We start from the raw sequence: 20,031 nt of genomic DNA, 5'->3' as shown, positions 1-20,031 counted from the left end.
GGCCGTTTCGCCCGGTGGCCGTGTCGAGGGGAAGGCGCGCCAACATCCAGCTTCTGCAACAACGACGGCTGACAATGAGTGACTGTCGTCACCTCCTCGATCGACGACTTCAAACCTTCAATCAACCAACAAGGAAGACTGGAAGCACGTAAGGTTTTAAAACTGTATGGCAGACCTCAGCTTTTCAAACTGGTCAATTTGCGTCACCAAATTATAGCAACGTAAAATGAACCTCTATTGCCCATTGTCCCAATTGCATTACCAAGCAGGGTCCCTTCCTCTTCCGAAATGAACTCGAGTGTCGTTGAAATTCAAACGCCAGCATTAAAGTAATATCATTCCATTTCACTGCTTTAATTTGAAAGTTCAGTTAAAGTAGCTGGCTACAATATTTAGATTACACAAGCACAACTTAAGAGTGCGAGTTTTAAGACAATATCCTTTCTTTCAAGAGTACTAGTTCTGCAAGGTCCGCAGGAGAGCTTCTGTAAAGTTTGGGAGGTAGGAGACGAGATACGGGCAGAAGTAAGGCTGTGAGTACCGTGCGTGAGTCGTGCTTCGGTAACTCAGATGGTAGAGCACTTGCACGTGAAAGGCAAAGGTCCCGAGTTCGAGTCTCAGTCGGGCACACAGTTTTAATCTGCCAGGAAGTTTCAGTGCCAGTTTTGTTACCATATTTTAGCTTACCTGTGACTGCAGCTCAGCTTGGTACGTACTAAATTTTACTATTGTTAATTGTTCAGAATCATTTAATTCAAGTTCAAAGTTAAATCTCTTATTTCTAAATTGCGTAGATTCAAGTAGCTTTTGAGATGATTGTTGAGGTAGCCCAAGACAAACCTTATTTTATTGAATTTCGTAGTGCTTCAGAAACAAAGTTCACTATTAATTTCAGTCACTAAATTAACTTTCAATTTTCCGGTTTTATTAATTCTTTTGCTAAATTAAGTCAGAGTGTACCGAAATTTATTATTTCTAACAAACTTTCAGTTTTCACACAACACGTGTCAACCTTCAGTTGCCACGCTTTTAGTGCTCAATATATGTGCATTAATCGTTCATTTTCAGTTATTATAGTAGTTGTCCATTGGACTGGCGACCGTAATTTTCCCCAAATCTCAAATATCTAATCAACGCCAATTAATTATTAGCGTAACGACCGCACATTTACTTTCTTTATTAACTTTACCCCTTTTCAAAATTAATTTCCACCAATTTCATTTGCATTTTTCCTTTCATTTAGATGTAACCCTTTCCTCCCTCTTTACCGACAGATTAACTTCGGTGACGATTGCTTTTCCAATTTCCATTAGGTACACGCGTTTTAATTTTTCACTGTCATGAAGATCGATAAGTGAGGGGGAGGTTACAAGTTAAGTACAAAAAGCAATCAAAATCTAATGTTGTAACTGTTTGTCTCGATGTTCTGTTGCTTCTATAATCAAGAGCGAGCGCCAGCATGCACGTGCGCACACACACACACACACACACACACACATTACCCCAGTCACACGACTTCACGCACGTTAACTTCATGCACAGAGTTATTCTTGGTCTTCGGAGAGATCACTTCAGTAGCTGCCTTGTTCTCCAACAGCTACCATCAAAAGTGGAAAACAAAATAAATCTTTTATATAATAGACGTATTCCAGTACGTCACACGTTCTTCATGAGGTTTTTGTTATTTCTCGCACAGCGTCTCCTTTCCCTGCGGCGTGGGAAAATTGTATCTGAAGTACATCTATTTAGTTTAAGCGACGGTAATGGATGTGTGTAAAGTGTGGAGGCATAGACAGCAGTGAAAGCAACCAGGTATGTTACAGGAAAATGCGTCTGTATTATAATCACCCAGTCGGTGAAACATCGTTTTATTGGAAGGAATTCATGAATTTTATTCTGCCAGTTAGTAATTTAATCGTTGAATGAAATCCCCGGAAATATTCGGTTTTACTTTTCCATCCTTTATTTAAATCTAAAAGCAATAGATATAATGACATTTAAAGGAATATTTTCCATAATTTTTCATTCTGCAGCCACGCAGAAACATCTCGCTTTGTTTCATTTATCCTATATCGGTTGACGTTCACGCTGCCGGAGGTTTGCGTTTTTCTGTAACTTGTCGCTGTACCAAACAATCTCCGCGATCAAGTTTATGATTATTCATTTATTTGCACGTCTAGTTCTGAAGGACAAAATTGAGGAGCAAATCTCCAAGGTCATGGAACATGTCAGTACATGAAATTACAACATAACTCTAATAACAGATAAAAATTAATGTTATGAACCCGAAAAAAGTCAGTCAATAAGTTTAAGTAAATGCAGTCAACAATACAACAAGAATCAGCTTAATTTTTCAAGAAACTCCTCAACAGAATAGAAGGAGTGACCCATGAGGAAACTCTTCAGTTTTGATTTGAAAGCGTGTGGATTACTGCTAAGATGAAACTTCCTGGCAGATTAAAACTGTGTGCCCGACCGAGATTCGAACTCGGGACCTTTGCCTTTCGCGGGCAAGTGCTCTACCATCTGAGCTACCGAAGCACGACTCACGTCCGGTACTCACAGCTTTACTTCTGCCAGTACCTCGTCTCCTACCTACCATATCAGCGCACACTCCGCTGCAGAGTGAAAATCTCATTCTACTGCTAAGATGTTTGAATTCGAGTGGTAGTTTACTGAAAATAGATGCTGCAGTATACTGCACACCTTTCTGCACAACAGTTAAGGAAGTCCATTGCAAATGCAGATTGGATTTCTGCCGAGTATTAACTGAGTGAAAGCTGCTAATTCTTGGGAATAAGCTGATATTGCTAACAGTAAACGACAGTAAAGAACATCTGTATTGAGAGACCAATGTCAGAATACCCAGACTAGTGAACAGAAGTCGACAAGAGGTTAGCGAACTTACACCACTTACTGCCCGAAACACCCGTTTCTGAGCCCGAAATATCCTTTGAGAATAGGAAGAGTTACCTCAAAATATAATACCATACGACATAAGCGAATGAAAATAAGCAAAGTAGACCAATATCCGTGTCGAACGAACACTTCTTCAGATACCGTGCGAAAAGTAAAAATGGCAGCATTAAGTCTTTGAATATGATTGTGAACGTGAGCTTTCCGCGACATTTTACTATCCATCTAAACACCTAGAAATTTCAACTAATAATATGCCCATTCTGAGAAATTGAAACGTCGGATTTTGCTGAACTGTGAGTTAGAGACTGTAAAAACTGAGTCATACTGCGATTTTGCGTTACTTTATTTTCTCCAAGCCATGAACTTACGTCATGAACTGCACTATTGGAAAAAGAGGCAATGTTGCACACAACATCCTCTACTACCAAGTTAGTGTCATCAGCACACAGAAATATTTTAATTGCCCTAATACTGTAGGGCATATCATTCATATAAATAAGGAGCATGAGTAGCCCAAACACTGACCTTTGGGGCACCCCCATTTGACCATGCCCCACTCAGAATCCACTTCATAGCCATTCTCAACGCTGTGAATAATGACTTTCGCTTTCGCTTGTTAAAGTAAGAGGTGAATCAATTGTGAGTTACTCCCCGTATTCAGTAATGACCCAACTTCTGATGTAATATTTTGTGACCAACACAATCAAATGCCTTATTTAAATCAAAAAACATGCATGGTGTTCGAAATCTTTTGTTTAATCCATCCAGTAACTCACAGAGAAAAGAGAACATTGCATTTTCAGTTGTTAAACGTCTTCTGAAGCCGAACTGTACATTTGATAGCAAATTATGCGATACAAAATGATTAATTATCCATACATACACAGCCTTCAATAACTTTAGCAAACACTGATGGCTTAGAAATAGGTCTAAAATTGTCTACATTATCGCTTTCTCCCTTTTTATAAAGCGGTTTAACTGCTAAGTATTTTAATCGTTCAGGAAACTGACCAGTCTTAAAGGAAAAATTAGGAATATGGCTAAGTACAGAGCTGATATGTGCAGCGCATTACGTTATGTAAATTGACTGTGTTTATATAACTAACTAAGACGTTCTCTTTAGAATGTCTTTTTAGCTAGGGAGACTTAGCTCTAAGATATACAACGAGGTATAATGAGTGTCACACACTGAACGACTTTCCAGATTTATCTGATGATGGGTCGGTAATGAAACCGGAAATCAGTTAAGAATATTTGCGATCTCGACTTAGGAATTTTACCTGTACACGTTTTAAATCAACGAATTGCATATCACACCCACCCTGACGATACCAATGATTAACAGCTTTATTGTGTGTTTCCAATCATTATTATTTAGGAGCTTCGTTCTACGTAGATTACGAGACATTAACGGTGGAGCAGATTCTAGCCACTTACATATCCCCACAGACATTACTTGAACGTATCAACGATTTTGACAGATTTCACAACCTTCATCAAATCACACTGGTCGCTCTACTGGTGTTCCACCTAAATTCTGCGACCACGTACTTCCAAAACTATTACATTTGTGTACTTCATATGCCCTAATGAGACCGGTATCAGGGATGTCCAAAGAAGTTAAAGATGTACATATACTTCACTTAAGGTGCATTACGCTGAAAGGACTAAACATTAAGAAATACTATTGTATTAAGAGTTAATGATAACTACAAATTAACATAAAACAATAGTTTCAAGTGTTTCTATTAAGATATTCTTCAGCGGATCACAAAGCATTGCCCAACAAAAAGTTCTTTCGGTCTTAAAGTTCACCAGATTCACTAAGAGGCCATTGATATTTCCTGCGTGGTTGTTTGATTTATGTGTACACATTTATGTGATTCCTTCCCGCACCACCCTCAAGCCCTTGAAGTGTTTGTTGAGGTTGTTTACTTCATAATATAACAATACTTTTCAGTAAATTTTTGAGAAAAGATAAATATTGGTAATAACAAAGGAGAAACAGCACATTGCTACGAAGCAACTGTCAAAAGCAACTGGGTATAATTCTTATTCCACGTTCCTGAATTCCTAGAATATTAGGTTGGTGCTCAAGTTCGAGATGTTTCTGGTTTGCATGTTGGTATTCCGGGTGAAATTGGTTTATTTGTCGATTCTCATTTTTTATTTGTAGTTCTTTTTTCTATTTGAGTTTACTCACTGTCATTTTGTAATCTGGAGATAGTGAGTGGAGCTGTGGACGCTGGAAAATGGAGTTCCAAGTGGAGAAAACTTTTCCAACATGTTATCTGTCTGAGTTGAAACGTTCAAAATGTTCAAATGTGCGTAAATTCCTATGGTACCAAACTACTGAGGTCATCGGTACCTAGACTTACACGCCACTTAAACTAATGTATGCTTAGAACAACACGCACACCCATGCCTGAGGGCGGACTCGAACCTCCGGCGGGAGGGACCGCGCAATCCGTGACAAGGCGCCTCAAACCACGCGGCCACTCCGCGCGGCTAAATTCAATAGAGGGGTGACAGCAGCGGAGACAACCAGAAACACTTGCGGCGTGTATGAAGATAATGCCATTGGAGAGACAATGTCAAGAAAAAGGTTCCCTCATTTCAGGGAGGATAGTATTGACATTAGTGAGTCTCCACGTTCAGGATGACCTACCTGGTTTCATGGAGATCGTTTAAATGCATTAATCCACAATGATCCACGTCAGTGTACTCGAGAACTGATAAATGTGATGAACTGTAATCATTCTACCATCGTGCGACATTTGCATGCAATACAAGAACAACTACGGGGAAGAGTGCGTGAAGTGACGCTACTCCACGATACCGATGCCCACATTGCGCAAGACTGTCAAAAAAACAATATACAAGTACTGGATTGGGAAGTCTTTCCATAACCACCTTATCCATCTGATTTGTGATTACAGGTTTTCACCTATTCCTCTCTCTATCGAACAACCTTCAACGTACTTCCCTTCCCGAAGAAAATGCACTCCGAACATGGCTCGACGAGTTCTTCGCTTCACAACTATGTGATTTCTATAGCCAACGGCCTTGCCACAGTGGTAACAGCGGTTCCCGTCAGATCACCGAAGTTAAGCGCCGTCGGGCTGGGCTAGCACTTCGATGGTTGACCATCCGGTCTATCGAGCGCTGCTGGAGAGCGGGGTGCACTCAGCCCTTGTGAGGCAAACTGAGGAGCTATTTGATTGATAAGTAGCGGCTCCAGTCTCAAACTGACATACTGGCGGGAGAGCGGTGTGTTGACCACATGGCCGGCCGCGCTGTCCGAGCGGTTCTAGACGCTTCAGTCTGGAACCGCGCGACTGGTACGGTCGCAGGTTCGAATCCTGCCTCGGGTACGGATGTGTGCGATGTCCTTAGGTTAGTTGGGTTTAAATAGTTATAAGTTCTGGGGGACTGATGACCTCAGATGTTAAGTCCCATAGTGCTCAGAGCCATTTGTTGACCACATGCACCTCCATATCCGCATCCAGTGTCGCCTATAGGCTGATGATGACACAGCGACCTTCATGGTCTTTTCGGGAGGAGTTTAGGTCAGTTTTTTAGTAACTATGACTACTGCAAACGTTCGTGAATTATGGCTCTCTTTTTATTCTAGACAGTGAATCTTACTATTAAAATGTGATCTATCTGTACTCTAAAAAGCTGACAATTCTCCACTTCTTATGTTCCATTATTTGACAAGGCCATTTTTATAACTAGCTCAGTGTTGAGACAAGTACTAAAGCGTATTTTTTGAGTAAACTAAAAATTTGATGATAATATTTTGGCTTTGAACTGTTTCTTAACAGTTTCAAATATTTCATTCTCTGTTGCCAGTAGTGAATTTTACCCATCCCATCTGTTTATAACCAGAGCACGCTACTGAGAGTATAGAATGAACCAAACGCCTAACTGCCACGTTTTACATCCATATTCACGACTGCCTATAGAGCAAACAAAACTGTTCAACAAACTGAGTACTAGCCCTAGGTGTGATGCTGTGGCATAGGATTTGAGTGGAGTGGGACTCGGGCTGGGGGCTGAGCAGGCGTGGTTTGAATTTGACAAATAATTTATTAACATAAAATTTTGTTCTTGACAACAAAACGGCAACAATTAAACACAGTTTAATCTGCCGCTTCTTGAAAGTAGAGCTCAAACAAGAGAATAACAGGCTAAAATACCTTCAACACTATGAAACAGAACTCATTGAAACAGAATTAAAATCAATTTTCCCGTCGCACACATAATTGGACAACAACAATAGTAAATAAAACATAGGGCTATTGGCCACATACAGAAAGAAAAAACAAATATAGCTTGTGTACTTAATTAAGGCTGCTCTAAAATTTAATTAAGAACACGCACACAGCACGCAGGTAGACATCGGACTGCAAGGTACTCGAAACTATAAGCTAGTATGTCTACTATTTATAGAGGTACCTAAGCATATACGTCAATACAACCCTAGCGCTACCAATGCATTTTTCGAAACGTTTAATAGAAAGGGAAGGGGGTAATTAATGTCCACCACAAAAACATGTAAAAAATTTAATTAACCAAGAATTTTTGTTGGAAACATAGTTTTTAAAGAGGTAGTGACTATACGCAGGGTCCAGAACCTCAAAATATCTTTCGGTACACTCTTAACACATATCAGTGCATTTTCCGTAATGTATACACTGAGCTGGTGGTACTTTACGAGCAACAGAATATGCAAAAACAGTGGATGATGTTTTTTCACAACATAGCTTTTAAAGACATATAGATGTGTAATTAGTGTCCTGAAACTGAAAGTATGAATATCGCATTTGTTGTGACAAGTCACATTCACTATTGAAATGTAAAATTCTTTCACGCCCGGGTTCCCGGGTTCGATTCCAGGCGGGGTCAGGGATTTTCTCTGCCTCGTGATGACTGGGTGTTGTGTGATGTCCTTAGGTTAGTTAGGTTTACGTAGTTCTAAGTTCTAGGGGACTGATGACCATAGATGTTAAGTCCCATAGTGCTCAGAGCCAATTTTGTAGAATTTTTTATTAAGTTTTATTAAAAAATTTAAACGAATTACGGGGTGTGGTAGAAGAAGTCATTAAATACAATAAAAATTTATTTCAAAATTTTAAAATGTGAAGCACCCCCTTGAACGTCAAGGGAAAACAAAAATTAATCGTTCCCACACACCAAAATAACAAGGTAACTCTCTTTGCACAAATTTCATAAATCAGATCAGTCATCCTTACAATATCATAACAAAAACAAAGTCACATTCTGTACAATAAAACATAAAAATCACTCAAGATCACGACGTGTAATTAAGAAAATCAAAACAAGTCTCGCCTTTAGGGAACACATTCGCACGCCCAGCGTGCCACCACACAACGACCATAACACGTCGTTCTAAATCGACAGACTTTCTGTGAATAATTTAACTTGTTAACCGACACACTCATTGCACTGCTTCTACTATGCACTGTACATTGTATTGGGTGACTTAACCAGCAAGTTATAGCTGTCGTCTGTTTGCATACATTAAATAGTTACAAACTTCAAAAAATGTTCATATGTGCGTGAAATCTTATTGGACTTAACTGCTAAGGTCATCAGTCCCTAAGCTTACACCCTACTTAACCTAAATTATCCTAAGGTCAAACATACACCCATGCCCGAGGGAGGACTCGAACCGCCGCCGGGACCAGCCGCACAGTCCAGGACTGCAGCGCTCTAGAATGCTCGGCTTGTCCAGTTATAAACTTGTAAGACTTGTAGAGAGGAGTGAGCACATAATATTTTGTATAACAGCCCATGTCGACGGTTTCAATTGAGATGGTTACTTCATCCACTTCTGTTTGAGTAACTGAATTAGGTGTAACGCAGCTTACTTATTAGGTAACTGTCTGAAAGGAAACATACCGAAACGTCCATTTATCACTTAACCACATTTGCTTGTGGTAACACTTAAACGTTACGTGTTTAAATAATTCCAAAAACAAAAGAGAATTCAGTATATTGTACGTACAGAACCATATTGATGCTTTACAACAGCGGCTCGATGTGGTGACATTCTACCTGCGAAGCATTTTCTGGGACACACTTCCACCACATCTGGTGTCTCTTCAGTTTCTATTGCAGCGGCCCGAACTCGTACTATATCTTCGTCCGTCTCTCCAGGAGTCTGGTGAATTAAACTTAGCGTACGACCTCACAAGAAGTGGTCCATAGGAGTACATGCCATTGTGCCTACTATGTTACATACCAGAACAGGTAACTACGAGACTTTTCTCTTTTCCTCAGCGGACGTGGATGCTTTACACCTCTGAATTGAAACCGTCGTAGAACGGAAACAGTAGGTTTACTGACATGGGTTCCAGTTTAAATTAATATGTATTCACTCTTCTCAACAGTGCTAGAAGTTTGTAACTGGAATTTCCGTAAACTCTGTATAATTATGGTGGTGACGGCCACTGATCCCTTCAGTGCTTATGCACACCTAGCTTGAACTCTTACAGGACTCGCGGAGACGCCGCGAGTAATGAAGATAATAAACCGAGGCCCTGCGGTGAAAGCTGAGAACGTGGGTCTGATGGGAGGCGTGGCGCGTTAGTCTGCGCAGTTGCGGTGACCTCTGTGTCTGGATAGCGAAGTGGTCAGCGCGTCTGCTTAGTAAGCAGGATACTAGGGTTTCAAATTAACAAAACAAGAATCTCGGTCTGGCATATATTTTTAACTTGCCCCGTTGATATAAATCAGTGTCCACTGTCAGCTAACTTCGTTACTTCTTTTGTGTCATGAAAATACTAACAGTTCCCGACGACAACATCTTCAAAGGCGTTTTGTCGGGGGCAACTGGGGCTTTCCGGCAGGCGGCAGGAAATTCGCCTAGGAGGCGCAGCTGTCGTGGATCAATTACGTATTTGCGAATACACCGTCATCTGTACTTCCTTCGGACTGTATTTAAAATGCCTCGGGGTCAGTGCCTGGCGGACTAAGTTAAAGCAATAAGCTGGAGGTCGCAGCATTACGGAGCCGATCACGCGCCAGCAGCCATCCACCATGAAAGAAAGCTGCAGCTTTGGCATCATGGGGCTCTTGCGCAAAGATTCTGGTATTCACTGGCTTGGTATTGTGTTAGTGCTATTGGATAAGCGGTCCTTTTCCGGATATGGTCTTTCTGTTCTGTATAACATTCACTGAACTTGTCTACTTATGGACAGTTAATATAAACTTTTCAAAGAGTACTTATAAGTAGACACTAGGTAGTTGTGCCAACAAGCAGTTGTTGCGAAGTCTTCCGTGCCTGAATTAATGACAGATGAGTCAGAATTATAAGGATTTGTTACAAGTAGTGTGAAATGAATATTTCTTGTTCCTCGTCTACCTGGAAGTGAGTTCTCACTAACCGAACCCTATTCCGGACAGCTCATACAACAGCGAGAAAGGGGAGGTGATGTAGTAAAATTAGATCATCTGCTACAAAGTCAGAGGGAGCAAGTGTAACAACTGTGCAGTGAATTTGGAGATGTGCTAATGAAATGTTAGAACTGAATAATCTAGTTAAGCTCCAGATCAAACTAAAAGATACTGTGTCGGTATGGAGACTGCTGTATCGTCTTTCCTCACTGCATCTGAAGATATTGAGAGGTCTACTGGAAGAGTTGTTGCCGCAAGTTATTATTCACCGTTTAAAATCACCTGATTCGGCTCCCATATTTCTTGTCCCTTAACCGTCCGAAATGATACCAGTAAATGATTGCAGACAGTTTAATAATAAAGTAGTCATTCCGTTCCGTAGCTTGATTTGGAGACTTGTTTTGGCTGGTTTGGAGGTGCCTCTGTTTTTAGCACCTTGGATTGAACCAGGGCTGCAGTCGAACACCATCGGATAAGGAAAGGAAACATGTCGTATTTGTCAGCGAATGGGAGGTTTTCGAGTTTAATAGGGTGCCTTTACGTCTTGCCATTGATGTATCGCTTATCACAGCTCTTGGTTGTGCGAATTCCTGATATTAAGTTCAAATTCGTATACCATTATCTGGCAGATGAAATGATTTTCAGCATACATTGACAGGAGCGTACGGAACACACAAAGGAAGCATTCACGTGTCTTACGACGCGGGAGTTACAGTCATACCTGAAAAGGTGAAGGCTAGGTTCCTCACATGTTATTCCTAGGGCATAACATGTCGCTCTGCAAAAAATTGATCCTAGACGTGCCAAGGCCATTAAAGAGAACCCTCGATCCAGAAATGATAGGCATATAATAAGATTTGGGGACCTTTTTAATGTTTTCGGGAAATTTATACCGAATTTCGCGCAGTTGGCCCAGCCATTGAATAAGCTACGGAAGCCGGCCGGTGTGGCCGTGCGGTTCTAAGCGCTTCAGTCTGGAACAGCGTGACCGCTACCGTCGCAGGTTCGAATCCTGCCTCGGGCATGGATGTGTGTGATGTCCTTAGGTTTGTTAGGTTTAAGTAGTTCTAAGTTCTAGGGGACTGATGACCACAGATGTTAAGTCCCATAGTGCACAGAGCCATTTGAACCATTTTTTTAAGCTACGAAAATAATGGATGCAAATTCAACTGGTATGAGTCCCAACACGCAGCATTTGAAGACTTGAAGGAGATCCAGCTGGATGCCCTTTTGTTGGCAATACCACGTATAGATAAGAAAAATCATCGTTTAAATCGATTACTCAATAGCAGCCGTGCTATTTCAAGAGCACCCAGAAGGGAGATGGTTCTAGAGAACTAACACCATTAGGAAATAATTACTCTGTTTTTGAACATTCGCTCTGGACAAATTCTGGTTCTGTCTGGAAAGTAGTCCCATCTTGTCACAGGCCGACAATCAGGTTCCGAGTTGTGTGCCGGCGCAAGTGAGGCGCATGGGCCACATCGGATTTTCAGACTGAGACCAGGCATTTGAGTGGGACCGACAATGTCACTACATATGTGTTGAGCCATATGTTTCAAGGTGATCCCTAGGAAGCAGTGACTAGAGTACCAGGTCAGTACTGTTCAGGGCATTGGTAAGTATCAGGAAGAGGGTGACTTGTTGATGAGAATTAAACAGAAAGAGGAGAACACATTTGGCGATGTTCCTGAAGGAAGGGTATCCTTTGCTGTAATACAGCCGAGGACAATGGTTCCTGTAGAAGTATTGCCTATGTTACTCTTCTGTTATCTCCAGTATCCCGTGGGAGGGTACTTGGGTATTTTCAAACATGCGACAAGATTATCGAGGAGCTGTTACCGAAGGGTATGGATGGAGATATTAGGACTAAAGTACAGGCATGAAATACTTGTTCTGTTAGCAAGAACTCACAGGATACTAAACATGCTACACTAGCTTCCAAATTTGTAAAACGTGTCCTGGAGACATTGTATGTTGATGTAAGTTTGTTTTCCAGATTGTAGGGAGAAAACTATTATGATCTGGTGCCTCCAGATGTCTTTTCGTGGTTCTCATGGCTGTCGTCTACTACACACATCAAAAAAAGTTTTGCGTCACCCCGGTTCTCAGAACTCCTAAAGGTAGACGTTGACTGTGGATATTGTATCACAGACACAGTCCATTTGATTATTCAGAGATGTCACTAAACCCGGCCAAAGATGTAAACAACCATGCTTCAGCAGCGCCTATTAGACGGAGGGTGTGCGACAGCCGATCAGTTCCAGTCATTCTACCAGGAAGGAGGTATACGGCTCTTGTTGTCTGTAGTTCAACCATGCCTAGACGGTCAATACCGCGGATCGATCGCGTCCGCACTGTTACTTTGTGCCAGGAGTGGCTCTCAACAAGGGAAGTGTCCAGGTGTATCGGAGTGAACAAAAGCGATGTTGTCCAGACATGGAGTAGATACAGAGAGATAGGAACTGTCAATGACATGCGTCGCTCAGGTCGCCCAAGGGCTACTACTGTAGTGGATGACCGCTACCTACGGATTATTATGGCTAGAAGGAACCCTGCCAGCAACGCCACCATGTTGAATAACGCTTTTCGTGCAGCCACAGGGTGTCGTGTTACGACTCATACTGTGCAGAATAGGATGCATGATGCGCAACATCACTCCCGACATCCATGGCGAGGTTCATCTTTGCAACCACGATGCCATGCAGCGCGGTACAGATGGGCCCAACAACTTGCTGAATGGACCGCTCAGGATTGGCATCACGTTCTCTTCACCAGTGAATGTCGTATATGCCTTCAACCAGATAATCATCAGAGACATGTTTTTGAGCCAACCCAGTCAGGCTGAACGCCCAAGACAGTTGTCCAGCGAGTGCAGCAAGGTGGAGGTTCCCTGCTGTTCTTGGGTAGCAAAATGAGAGGCCGACGTATGCCGCTGGAGGTCATGGAAGGCGCCGTAAGGCTGTACGATACGTGAATGCCATCCACCGACCGATAGTGCAACCATGTCGGCAGCATATTGGCGAGGCATTCGTCTTCAAGCATGACAATTCGCGCCCCCATCGTGCACAGCTTGTGAATGACTTCCTTCAGGATAACGTCGTCGCTCAACTAGAGTTCTCCAGACATGACCGCTATCGAACATACCTGGGATAGATTGAAAATGGCTGTGTGTGGACGACGTGACCAACAAACAACTCTGAGGGATCTACGCCGAATCGCCGTTGAGGAGTGGGACAATCTGGACCAACGGTGCCTTGATGAACTTGTGGATAGTATGCCATTACGGATACAGGCATGCATCAATGCAAGAGGATGTACTACAGGGTATAAGAGGTACCGGTATGTACAGAAATCTGGGCTACCATGTCAGAAGGTCTCGCTTTAAGGTGGTACAAAATGCATTGTGTGGTTTTCATGAGCAATAAAAACGGCGGAAATGATTTTTATGTTGATCTCGATTCCCATTTCCTGTACAGGTTTCGGAACTGTCGGAACCGAGGTGATGCCAAACTTTTTGATGTGTGTAGATCGGGGACCAGACATTGTGTGATATCCTATTTGAAGAGAATTTTCGTTACCTTTGGTACTTTCTGATAACTCCTCGGTGATTACACCCATATTTCGTTATTGGTTTAGAAACCAGACAGAAAGTAAGCATTTTCCCAAATCCATCATTTGCAGAGGTAGCAAATCACAAAGATGATCTTGAGTGCATATCACCGCTCTGACCACACTGTGACAGAAATCTGGAATAGCTAATGGATTCCTTCAACACTGCTAGACATTGCTCATCGACTAATTGGTGGTCGACCAAACAACTGTTACCCAGTGGGACATCCAGTAGGGAGACAAGGGAGAGGTGGCGTGGAGCCCAGAAAAATATACTGGTGGCCGATAAGCAAGGGGCTTATGCTTATAACAAGGGAATATGCTCAATGAACAGGAAAAGGTAGATCAGTGTTGGATCTGGTTTCTGTCTTGATGCAGATCACTGTTATCTGTCTTACGCAAACATTATATTACGGCAAAGTTTTTGCTGATGACACTGGGTTTCTTGTCGGTTTGAATTCTCTAGCATGGTTGTTATGACTGCCACCTATCTGAATAAGACCAACAGCTGTCTTTTACGCTATGGTGAACTTTACAGCCATGCGTTTTCTGTAGGTAGAGATCAAGTACAGAAAAATTTGAAGAGGCGATAGATAACGCTGTTGTCTTTCACTCACTCTTTTTAACGCTTATGAAGCTGATATACTTAGCAACCACGTTGAACAATAATGTGGTGTGACAGAAAGAGGAGGGAAAAAAGAAAGTAGAAGTACTGTTGATTACATGGTACAAAGTTCAGTGAAAATAGAAAGACAATCAAGGTTATTAAAGATCTGAACACTATCTTTGGAGAAATATGAAATGAGGATAAATGTGGGGAAGACTAAGGCAATGATTTTTACAAGACAATCAAGAAAGATGAGAGTGAAAATCTATGATGATGGTGGAGAACTTCAGGCACCCCAGATGTAAAATTATCGGTAACAACTGTAATCACCATGTGAAATGATAGCTGTTACAAAATGATTGTTTTCTGAGAGCTGAATACTTTCAGTGTACCATTAAATAAGCAATTGCAGAAAACAGTCGTGGTTTTGCATGCAATGTTGCTCTGTATAGTCCTGTAGAGATCAGAGGTGAATGATCTCTGCGGCAGGTGGTGGAGTACTACTTCTAGTGGAGAGGATGGTGCTTATTTCGCCGCCCAGTGTGTGGTTCAACAGAGAATCAGGTAGGAAGTAAGTGGATGCCTTCAAATATGTAAAGAGTGTAGGACGGACAATCTTAGGTCGTATGACTCCTAAACTGCAAAAGGTCTATGCGTTCCTCAGGCTTATTGAACTACATCTTCAAGTTTTTATGCCACTTGTGTCGCCATATCACACAAAACACAAGATTAAAAGCCACCTAGCACCCACATCCCACCACAGTCGTTTATAAAGGTCAGGAGTGAAGTTCCTGTACATGGAGCTAGACTTCTGATGGACAGGATGGCGTTCAGCCCTCTACCTTGTGTGTGGTTTTCGTGGAGTGGTGGGTAGTAACCATGTGGATGCCTTTACATAATTCAAAAGCCTCGGGCTGATGTAAGTGTATTCACAAATTTACATCAATAATAATGAAACAGCTAGTAACCAGTTAGGCGTCGGCCCTGATGAGTGACGAGGCTGCTTATCCCAGCAAGCAGTAGTGGCGGAGAGAATCTGCCGAGTCACAGCTCCGACCGCGAAAGCTTCCTGCTGTGCTAGGCTCCAGAAAAATTTGGAAATTTGTGGTACGTTCTGATGGGATCAAACTGCTGAGGTCCTCGGTCCCTAGGTTTACACACTACTTAACCTAACTTTAACTTATGCTAAGGACAAAACACACACCCATGTTTGAGGAACATGGGTGTCGAACCTCCGACGGGGGCTGCAGTGTGAACTGTGGCAAGACGCCTCAAACAGCCCAGCTACCCCGGGAGGCCAGGCCCCAGGAAGCGCAACTGAGCTTGTGTGGATTGGCGAATGGCTTAGTGTGGGGCGTGCGAAGACTACCACAGTCGAACCTGGATCCCATTATGGACAGCAGCATCAGCACTGGCGCCTTAGGATGGTAGCTGTGCAGGTATTTGAGCAGGAGCAAAGTTAGCCTGCACAGGGGATGTTGGATCAACAGCAAGGTGGTCCAGATGTAAACTACAGACCCCCCAAGTTGGCCTCCTGCAGTGGATGGAAGCAGGTGGCAGGTAGCCTGTGGCTGGAGAGCACGGAGACATCTGCATTCGGACTTTGGCATGGCTGGAAGACCAATGGCTACTGAAGACAGCGTCCCACAGCATCAGTTTCATGACCCTTTCCAGGACAATGGCTGCTTTTCACTTCCCTCATAGCCGGCTTCCGATGGTGACTGATATTGTCCATCTTATTTGGCTAGTATGTATACAAGCTTGGCTCGTCATTGTTTGCCATTGCATCATTTCCCATCTCGTAAGCCACTGACTGTACACGTGAGGTCACCAAGTGGCACATTGGCATCTTCCTTTGACCTGTATAAGTGATACTATGACTCTGGGTTTGGCGTCGAGGCCCGAATGTGTGGCAACTATCCCAAAGCCTGGACGGCAGTACTCATGGCGTCAGCAGTATCTGCTTTTGTGAGAGTGCTTCACTGGCCCCAGACTGATCTGCTTTCAGCCCGTGAGTGCCATCTCTCCCTCAGTTTAGTCTAAGCCATAAGTGCCGAAACATGGACGCTGGGTTGGAAAGAAAAGAAATTTTTAGCCTTTAGAGGTTTTTGAGTTGTGGATACGAAGAAAAATGGAAATGTGCAGATGAAGTAAGGAATGAGGTTGCGTTACAAAGGGTGAATGAGAGAAGACAAACACTGAAATCTGTTAAGAGACGGTAAAAAAAAATTGGCTAGAGCAGTGGATGAACAGACACAGCATGTGAAAGATGCAATAGAAGGTAATGTAGCTGAAAATGGAATCAGAGGCAGAATAAGATACCATGTGAGTGAAAAAATCAAGATAAATAACTTCCTATGCAGCTACGAAAGGTACGACAGGAAACCGTGAGGACTGGAGAGATCTGAACTGGGAGAGATGGGCCTGCCTAATGGATAGAACACCAACATCATCATTGACATCGTTGTCATGTATGAATAAGACCAACAGCAGTGTTTGGTAAAATTGGTTCCATTCCCTGCTGGGAGCCTGGCGCAGCAACCAGTTATGAATTTTTTTGAATAAGACCGTTTCGGTTGCAAAATCGTTTTTATTTACAGGAATCATAAGATAATCATTAAGATTAACGTGGACGAATGTTGATGTTTCACATTAATTTTTACGCCAGTCGGATGATGATCCAGAAAGGCGAAACGCGTCATTACGTGTAAATAAAAAAGATTTTGCAGCCGAGATGGTCTTATTTCAAGGGCAGTGTTTTTGCATTATAATGAATTTCAAAGTTTTATATTTGGTGTAGATATCGACCAAGCCAGAAAGATAAATCGCTGGATGTACATATACATAGGAAACACAGTCTGTACCATACTTCAATCATTATGCATTTTGAAACTTCCCTGCAGATTAAAACTGAGTGCCAGACCAAGACTCGAACTCAGGACCTTCACCTTTCGCGGGTAAGTGCTCTACCAACTGGGCTACCCAAGCACGACTCCCGCCCCGTCCTCACAGCTGTATTTCTGCCAGTACCTCGTCTCCTACCTTCCAGATCTTACAGATGATCTCCTGCGAACCTTGAAGAACTAGCACTCCTGAAAGAAAGGATATCTCATTCTGGAAACATCCCCCAGGCTGTGGCTAAGCCATGTCTCCGCAATATCCTGTGTTTCAGGAGTTCTAGTTCTGCAAGGTTCGCGGGAGAGCTTCTGTAAACTTTGGAAGGTGGGGGATGAGGTACTGGCAGAAGTAAAGCGGCGAGGACGAGGCGTGAGTCGTGCTTAGGTAGCTCAGTCGGTAGAGCACTTGCACGCGAAAGGCAAAGGTCAAAGGTTCCAGTCTCGGTCCGCACATAGTTTTAATCTGCTAGGAAGTTTCATATCAGCGCATACTCCGCTGCAGAGTCAGAATCTCATTCTGGATTATGCATTTTGCCAGGCTAAGGGGGCTAAGCAAACGTATTCACAAAATTCATGTTTCTGCGGAATTTCAGATTGAGCAAAGCGGTCCACTGATCAACACCATTGACTAGCTTTACGAGGGATGGCAGATCCCGTTTCTGTTAGGTTGTCCGTCTTAGGGCTCTTTTTTATTTTCTGAATCAAACAGAAAAATACCGAGAGGGTTCTTTTGTCAAGGAGATTTGCGATAGCCTTCCCAAATTCGAGATTGTCCTCCGTCTGTAATGACCTCGTCGTCGACGGGACGTCGAAGGTTAGTCCTCTTTCCCAGCCTCGACAATAGAAGGAAACATTTCGGCGATGGCGAAAAGGGCTGCCGCAGAACTGCAGGTAGCGGCGGCGGCAGAGCGATGTGGCTGCGCCGTCCGCCCGGGGCCCGCGCTATTGCTTCCAGTGATGGATCGACAGGCTAAGTGGGCTGTTAGCGCCGCCGCCTCACGCTGCCCGGCCGGCAGGCCCTGGGCCTGCGCTGACGGACAGCGGGAGGGACCAGCCAGCCACTGGCCGAGGGAGATAAGGCCGTGACCGGCCTGGCCGGACCCCTTCTAATGAAACCCGCGCACTGCTGCGCGCGCCGCTCACTCGGCCTCCTCTTTTCCTCGGTGCTGTCATTCTTCCGGAGGAATTGTGGCCAATCCATCCATCGGCGATGGCAAGGGCTATAGCCCCCCCTCCCCCCCCCCCCCCAATGGAGCATCATATTACACTGGATACAATGAGCTTAGAAATCAGCGAATATATTACTCCAACAGATTCAATCATTTTTTATAGTTACGTAACAATATAGGTTGCAATGTATTGTAACCTCCCAACAGTAAAGTGTAACCTACCAACAGATAAAATCCCGTAACCTACCAATAATACAATGTGACTAACCTCTCAATAAAATTGTGGCTTACTTATAACCTTTCAACAATTAACTGACTGTGAATCTAAATTGGTAAATTTGGACGTCAGCAGTGCTGTGTCATGGCCCAGAAAGATCATACTGAATTAATTAAAAATTCTTACCTCAATAAGGTCTCCCGGATAACGCATATATATCTGCTCCTATAAGAAATTTTTCCGGGCACAGCTCGGTGCAATGATGGCCGATAGATTTGTCATGTATAAAAAGAAACAACTGATTTTACTTTACAATAGTCGTGATGACCTTGGATTGGAGAAGTTAATAAAAACTTTAAATTGAGATGAATGATTGTCAAAAGTTAATTTTTTTATAAGAAAGATTATTAATAAAATATTTTTTTTAAATCATTTACATGGGACTTGATATAACAATAGTACATATGCACGAGGCTGCTTTTACCTTATACTACAACGCTCAGGCACCGCCATCGCTCCACGCTACCGGCCCAACCAACACGATACACACGACTGCTAGCAACTACTTACTCCTACTGCTACACAGTTCCTACTGCTGACAACACTGCTCTCTGGTCTGAGATTCTCTTATGGCTTACATATCGCAGGCAGCGCTGAGCAGTCCATCGAATTTACATCTGCTCGAGTGTGCTAGCAACAAATTCCTTAGTCATGGACCTCTTACAGTATTTCAAACACATTTTAACAAAAGAATAAGAGGGGCAAATAGCTTACTATGTAAACCAATTAATATCATTTACCTTAAAATGGCTGTCTAATTATTTATTAATACACATTTTTACCGTGAACTCCAAAACAGTTACCAGAAACTACTTTAAGGAACACCAAATTTTACCAGTTTGTCGGTGGAGGACGCCAGCTCTCCTTTTGTTAAGCGGTAGTCTATTCCCCAAACCCCCTCCCACTCATTATCCTCTTCCCCCATTGACCGACTTCTAGAATCGCCCCTGAGTGCATCTTTTTTCAGTGTCTGTCTTCCTCTGCGAGACTGCAACATTGCGCAGAAGTTACTCAGCTGACCACCGACCGTTCCGTTTTGAAAGTTTTGAAAAGGGAACTGGCAGTTGCTAAAAATCTACTGTTAGATCTTGTTCCAGTTTTAATGAAAAAAGTATATTGTTACTT

The sequence above is a fragment of the Schistocerca cancellata genome, chromosome 6 (genome assembly GCF_023864275.1).
Source record: "Schistocerca cancellata isolate TAMUIC-IGC-003103 chromosome 6, iqSchCanc2.1, whole genome shotgun sequence".
In the NCBI taxonomy this organism is placed as follows: domain Eukaryota; kingdom Metazoa; phylum Arthropoda; class Insecta; order Orthoptera; family Acrididae; genus Schistocerca; species Schistocerca cancellata.
This window is presented reverse-complemented; position numbering follows the sequence as displayed.